Here is a 7,056-nt window from a genome sequence, read left to right as displayed (position 1 = left end):
CTGCCATGGCTCTGCCCGGTTTCTTCAGAGTCTGCTGACTACAGGCCCCCCAACGCTTCTTTCTATTGGCGCTTTTTGCTCCCTGCTCCAACCCAGTACCTCTTCTCTGCTGTGACTGGAGCCCGGCCTCCTCATACACACTTGGAAAGACATGTCCATGCTGGCCCTCCATCTTTGCCCCCTGTAATTTTATGCGCTCACCCTGCTGGTGCTTCTTGGCTGGAGGTAGGGGTGTGACTGGCTGGCCCCTCCCCTTGCTTGGCCTCCCTAAATTCCCTCACTCTCAGGTTCCTCTGGCCACGGCTGGGCTGACCCAGGGCACCCCAAGCTCACGTTCAAAGACTCAGGCCAGACCCAGCTGCTAGGCCCCATAAATGAGGATTAGGCGCCCCCCTTTGAGGCGGGCGGGTGGGCTGTGAGAAGAGTTGGTTTGGTACAGATTTTATGGCAGGATCACATTTCGTCATCAGACCCCCCTCTGAAGCCAGCCAAGGGCAGGTCAGGGGCAGGGGAGTGGGAACCTGAGCTGCTCCATCAGCTCAGAGCACAGGGCTGCTGGCACAGGAGGGAGCCGGGGCTGGGAATTAGGAGCCCAAGTCCGGCCTCACTTCTACCACCCCACCCCACCCCCGCCCTGCTGTGTGAACTTGGGCACATCCTTCCACTCTCTGGGCAGTGGTCTATAATGCAGGGGCCCTAGACCAGATGGGCCCTCAGGCCAATTCTTTTCCAGGCTCCCAGGTCCTCCTCAGGCTCAGCCTGAGCCATAACAGAAGCATCCCCCTTCCCAGAAGGCTGCAGAGCTACTATATGTATACAAACTTGGATTAGGGTTGCCAGATAAAATACAGAATGTCCAGTTAAACTTGAATTTCAGGTATACAACAAATAATTTTCAGTATAAGTGTATCTCAAATATTGTATAGACATACTTATACTCAAAACTATTCAGGGGTGCCTGGGTGGCTCAGTTGGTTAAGCGTCTGACTTCAGCTCAAGTCACGATCTCACAGTTTGTGAGTTCAAGCCCACATTGGGCTCTGTGCTGACAGCTCAGAGCCTGGAGCCTGCTTCAGATTCTGTGTCTCCCTCTTTCTCTCTCTGCCCCTCACCCGCTCACTCTCTCTCTCTCTCTCTCTCTCTCTCTCTCTCTCTCAAATAAATAAGCATTAAAAAAATTTTACGTGAATATTCTCACTGTTCTGATTTTGTAATAATCAAGGCAAGCTAAACATTCACTATATTAAGACCATGCATGTGTCCCCAGACTTAGTTCTTTCCCTAGGTCTAGTTTTATCAATGCTGGTGATAAACCAAGTCTGACTTACATGATGCATCTGTGGAAAATGTCTGTGACTCTAAGTATCTGGTCATCCTTGAGAAATGACAGCAAAGCTAGTGTAATAATTTTTGAAGATAACCATTGCTAATTTGATGACTACCAGTTGCCATTAAACAAATTGTAAAACTTTTATGTTTTATTTTCTAGGGGATTCTGGTATCATTTGAAGCATGCCAGAACAGAGTGGTGAAAAGTAAATCATGTAAAATTTTTCTTTAATAAAATTGGCTAGAGCTTGTTTTTATTTTTATTTTTTTAATTTTTTTTTTAACGTTTATTTATTTTTGAGACAGAGAGAGACAGAGCATGAACGGGGGAGGGTCAGAGAGAGGGAGACACAGAATCCGAAACAGGCTCCAGGCTCTGAGCTGTCAGCACAGAGCCCGACGCGGGGCTCAAACTCACGGACCGCGAGATCATGACCTGAGCCGAAGTCGGCCGCTTAACCGACTGAGCCACCCAGGTGCCCCTAGAGCTTGTTTTTAAAAAAAAATTTTTTTTTAAGGGCGCTGGGTGGTTCAGTCAGTTAAGCGTCCGACTTTGGCTCAGGTTGTGATCTCACGGTTCATGGTTTTGAGCCCCATGTCAGGCTCTGTGCTGACAGCTCAGAGCCTGGAGCCTACTTTGGATTCTGTGTCTCCCTCTCTCTCTACCCCTCCCTGCTTGCGTTGTGTCTCTCTGTCTTTCAAAAATGAATAAACGTCAAAAAAAATTTAATTAAAAAATTTTTAATTTTTTTAATTAAAAATAAAACTATGCATTGTTTATCTGAAATTCAATTTAACTAGGTGTCCTGTATTTTTATTTGCTAAGCCTGGCACCCCTACCCTGGATGCACTGGGATTTAAGGGCTATGGCTTCATACTCCATCTAACCAAAACAGGTTAGGTTTGGACAGATTAAGTAGTCTGGGGAAAATCATCAAATTGGGCAGAGGTCAAGAGCCAGTGGGGATTTTGTGAAAGGGTGCTCCAGACAAAGGGAACAGCACTGGCAGAGGCCTAGAGGTAAGATGGCATTGGGCATGTTCCAGGAAAGGCTGATAGGAGTCTGAGGTGTGGGATGTAGGCTTTAAGTGGCCAAGATGCGCATGAAAAGATCAGGTGGAGTCAGATCACACCAAGTCCAATCCATGCTGCTGCTGACATTAGGGGAGGGAGCCCAAAAGAGGTCTGAGTTGAAGCAGGATCACAGCCAGACATTGGGGTGCAGGGAGCAGAATCAAACCACCCAGAGATTAGGGAAAAGGAAACTGGTATCACCTGAGAGGAGGGACCTCCAGGACCTGCCAGGGAATTGGGGCTCAGATCTGTTCTATGTACAGAATAAATGATAAATAGCAGTCAGTAAATGGTCACTGTTGTTATTATTATTAGGTTCCCAATAAATGCTGGGGTTTGGTACCAACTGACCTTACCCCATAGTTGGTACTGGTACCAACCAGTACCCCCCCCTCGGACTGCCCCCATGGGACTGGAGCCATTTCTTACCAACTGGGAGCCCAGATATAATAGGACAGTGGTCCCTGGAAGAACTCACCCCCTACCCAGCTCTGCCATCCTTTCCCCTCTCCTTTGTCCAATATCAATGAGAGGTAAACCATCAGGGGAAATATTATGAATGCAAGGACATTTCAGGGACCCAGTGAAAATTACCTTAGGGAGAGGGGATGCTTTACAAAAGCCCCTAGAAGATCCATTTACACAAACCTCTTGTTATTCTCACAGCAATTCTAGGAGGTAGGTGTTTGAGCCCCATTTTAGAGATGTGAAAACCAAAGTCTGGAGAGGGAAAGTCCTTTGCACCAGGTCCTCACTAATAGTATGAGAGGCCAGGTTTCAAATTCAGGAACTCTTTTCCTTACGTAAGACTGAGTCTGTGGATCAAAGCAACAAAGACTGAGCCCAGTGCCCACATCAGCCTGTGCATGCATCCTGACCCCTGCTAATCCCATCCAGCTCAACAGATACCAAACCTCCCACAACCCGGTCAGTGAGGGCTTGGAACCCATCCTGCCTCTATGTCACATACATGCCTCTTTCTATGGTGCTGTGAAAAGACTAGAAAATTCAGAAACCTTGGATCCAGCCTCAAATTCCCCAGTTCTTGGTTACATGGTTTCAACTTTCTGAACTTGTACTTCCTCATCTGGAAAAAGAGGATAACAATGTCTTCCTCCCAGGAATGTTGTGAAGGCCCAATGGGATAATGTATACGAAAGTGCTTTCTAAACTGGAACGCATGGTTCAGGCTTCCTTCATTGCCTAAATCACAGATAAACAATATCAGCTTTTAAACTTCAAAGTTTTTTCTACTTGAAATCTTCCAGATTCATGGGGTGGTCTCTGGTCTAACAGACAAATCTAGCTCACAGCTGATTTGCAAGGCAGGAGTGATTGGTGACACTTCATTTACTCATTTGTCAAACACTTGCTAATCTCTTCTGTGTTGGGCCATGTTTGGGGCACGGGTGAATTGAGACATAGTCCTTGCCTTTGGACAGGTGGCCAGTGGGGGAGACCGAGACAGACAATAAAGTTACAGTTATAATCAGTTGAAGTATGAGCAAGTATAAAAACATTATAAACAAGTGAGGAGAACTTGTCTGAGAATTGGAGAAGGCTGTCAGATAAGACTTCCATGAAGGGAATATCTGCACAGGGTCTTAAATTATTTATTCCTTTATTCAACAAATATTTACGGATCTCTTCTAAGTTCTGGGATGTATCAGTGAACAAAATAAATAGTCCCTGCCTTCAAGGAGTTTAGTAGAGAAAATAGACAATAAAAAGTTGAACAACTAAATTATAACAATATCACATCATGTATAATATATGCATGTGTAATATAATATATCAATGGGTTAGAATATAATATCAGATGATATGAAAAAATAAGGCAGGGCAAAAGAATAAAGACTTATAAGGATAAAGGGGCTAGTTTATATAAATTAACCAGGGAAGGACTCTAAGAAACTGACAGTTGAGCACAGACCTGAATGGAGAGACAGCACAAGCATAGAATGATAACAAAAATACAACATAAACTTAGTAAGATGTAGCTAAAACAGTGCTTAGAGGAAATTTTATAACTTTACATGTTTATATTGAAAAAGAAGAATGACTTAAAATAAGTTATCCAAGTTTCCATCCTAAAAGAATCTAGAAAAAGTGTCACCAAGTAACTAGAAGAAAAAAAATTATTAAAGATAAGAGCATAATACATTAAAATAGAAAAGAAACAATAAAGAAAGGTCAACAAAATAAAAATATGGTGCTTTGAAGAGATGGATAAAATTGATAAGCCCATAGCTACACTGATCAAGAAAAAGAGAGAAGACACAAACTGCCAATATCAGAAATAAAAGAGAAGACATCAGTACAGATCCTACAGACATTAAAATGATATAAGGGAATATTATGAACAATTTTCTGCTAATCAATTCAACAACGTGGATGAAATTAACATTCTTTAAAAGAAATAATTTGCCAACATTGACACAAGAATAGAAAATCTGGCTAGCCCTATATCTTTAAAGAAATTGAATTTGTAATGTTTTAAAAATCCCCACAAATAAAATTCCATCTATTTTCATCATGAATTCTTTCAAACCCTTCATGAATCAATAATACAAAACTCTTTCAAAAATATAGTAGGAGGGAACACTTTCCAACTCATTAAATGAGATTAGTATGCTCCTCATACCAAAAATAGGAAGGACATTATAAGAAAAGAAAATTGGGGTGCCTGGGTGGCTCAGTTGGTTAAACATCCGACTTTGGCTCAGGTCATGATCTCATAGTTCATGAGTTCAAGCCCCACATCAGACTCTGTGCTGACAGCTCAGAACTTGGAGCCTGCTTTGGATTCTATGTCTCCCTCTCTCTCTGCCCCTCCCCCGCTTATGCTCTCTGTCTGTCTCTCTCTCTCTCAAAAATAAATAAACATTAAAAAATGTTTTTAATATAAGAAAGAAAAATTACAGAGGCGCCTGGGTGGCTCAATCAGTTAAGCCCGTGACTCTTCATTTTGGCTCAGGTCATGATCTCACAGTCATGAGATCAAGCCTCGCATCAAGCTCTGTGCTAACAGCATGGAGCCTGCTTGGGATTGGCCCTCTCCCTCTTTCTCTGCCCCTCCCCTACTCATGCTTGCTCTCTCTCTCTCTCTCAAAATAAATAATAAACTTAAAAAAAAGTTTATTGCATCTCAAGAGTATGCAATTATTCACATTAACACAATAAAGCAGAAAATCAAATGACTATCTCAGTAGATAGTAAAAACATTATTTGATGAAATTCAATACACATTCATAATAAAAACTCTCAGAAATCTAGGAATAAAACTTTATCAATCTGATAAAAGATATCTGTGAAAAACCTACAGCTAATACCATGCTTAATGATGAAATATTAAGCTCTTTTTTCCCCTAAAATCAGAAACAATTCAAGGATGCCACTCTTACCATCTGTATTAACATTTGTAGAGGTGATCTTAGCCCATGCAATAGGCAAGAAAAAAAATGGCATAAATATTGCAAAGGCAGAAGTAGAAGTGTCTTCATTCACAGATGACATACTTTTGAACACAGAAAATCCTAAGAAGTTTATAAAAAAAAAATTATTAGAACTTATTAATGACTTTATGACTTTAGCAAGAATGCAAGATACAAGGTCAGTTTAAATATCAAGTATATATATATACTGTGTGTGTGTATATATATATATATATATACTATTATATATATACTATTGTAAGTATATATATATACTGTTGTATATAAGTATATAAGTGTATATATATAAGTATATATATATGTTGTATATAATGTAAGTATATATATATATACTATTATAAGTATATAAATATATATATATATATACACATACTGTGTGTGTGTGTATATATATATACTAAAATTGAAAAATTAAAATGAAAAATTTTTAATATATAAAATAGCATCAAAGAAACAAAAAAATTAGGGATAAATTTAGCAAAACATGTACAAGACCTCTATACTGAAAACTAAAAAACATTGCTGAAAGAAATAGAAGGTCTAAGGAAATGGAAAGGCATGCCATTTTCATGAATTGGTAGGCTTAATGTTGTTAAGATATATGGGGCGCCTGGGTGGCTCAGTCGGTTGGGCATCCGACTTCGGCTCAGGTCACGATCTCACAGTCTGTGAGTTCGAGCCCCGCATCGGGCTCTGGGCTGATGGCTCAGAGCCTGGAGCCTGCTTCTGATCCTGTGTCTCCCTCTCTCTCTGCCCCTCCCCCATTCATGCTCTGTCTCTCTCTGTCTCAAAAATAAATAAAAATGTTAAAAAAAAATTAAAAAAAAAAAAGATATCAATTCTCCCCCAAATAAATTGACATATTCAATACAACCTCAATCAAAATCACAATAGCCCTTTCTGAAGAATTTATATGAAAAAGCAAATGACCCAGAATAACCAAAACAATCTTGTAAAAGAACAGTTAGAGGACTTAAGATTACTTAATTTCAAGAGTTATTACAAAGCTACAGTAATCAAGAAAAGTTGGAAGGGGCATAAAGACAGACAAGGGTATAAGAGCACAGAATCCAGAATAGATCCCTACATATATCCTCAACTGATTTTTTATCAATTCAATTTAATAAGAAAAGGAAACTCTCTTCAACAAATAGTGCTAGAATAACTGGGAAAAACTGAACACCAACCACTACCTCAC

At 40.4% G+C, this 7,056-nt stretch overlaps 1 non-coding gene across 1 annotated transcript; it reads left to right on the top strand.

The window, feature by feature from the left end:
* The first annotated feature begins 1,182 nt into the window (after positions 1 to 1,182).
* On the top strand, positions 1,183 to 1,314 carry LOC122241730. The gene has a single exon (XR_006221953.1). It is a non-coding gene; the product is annotated as a small nucleolar RNA SNORA72 (small nucleolar RNA).
* Positions 1,315 to 7,056: the final 5,742 nt, after the last annotated feature.

Source organism: Panthera tigris, chromosome C1 (genome assembly GCF_018350195.1).
Source record: "Panthera tigris isolate Pti1 chromosome C1, P.tigris_Pti1_mat1.1, whole genome shotgun sequence".
NCBI classification, from domain to species: Eukaryota; Metazoa; Chordata; class Mammalia; order Carnivora; family Felidae; genus Panthera; species Panthera tigris.
Note: the sequence above shows the minus strand (reverse complement) of the source record. Positions and strands in the feature narration are given on the sequence as shown.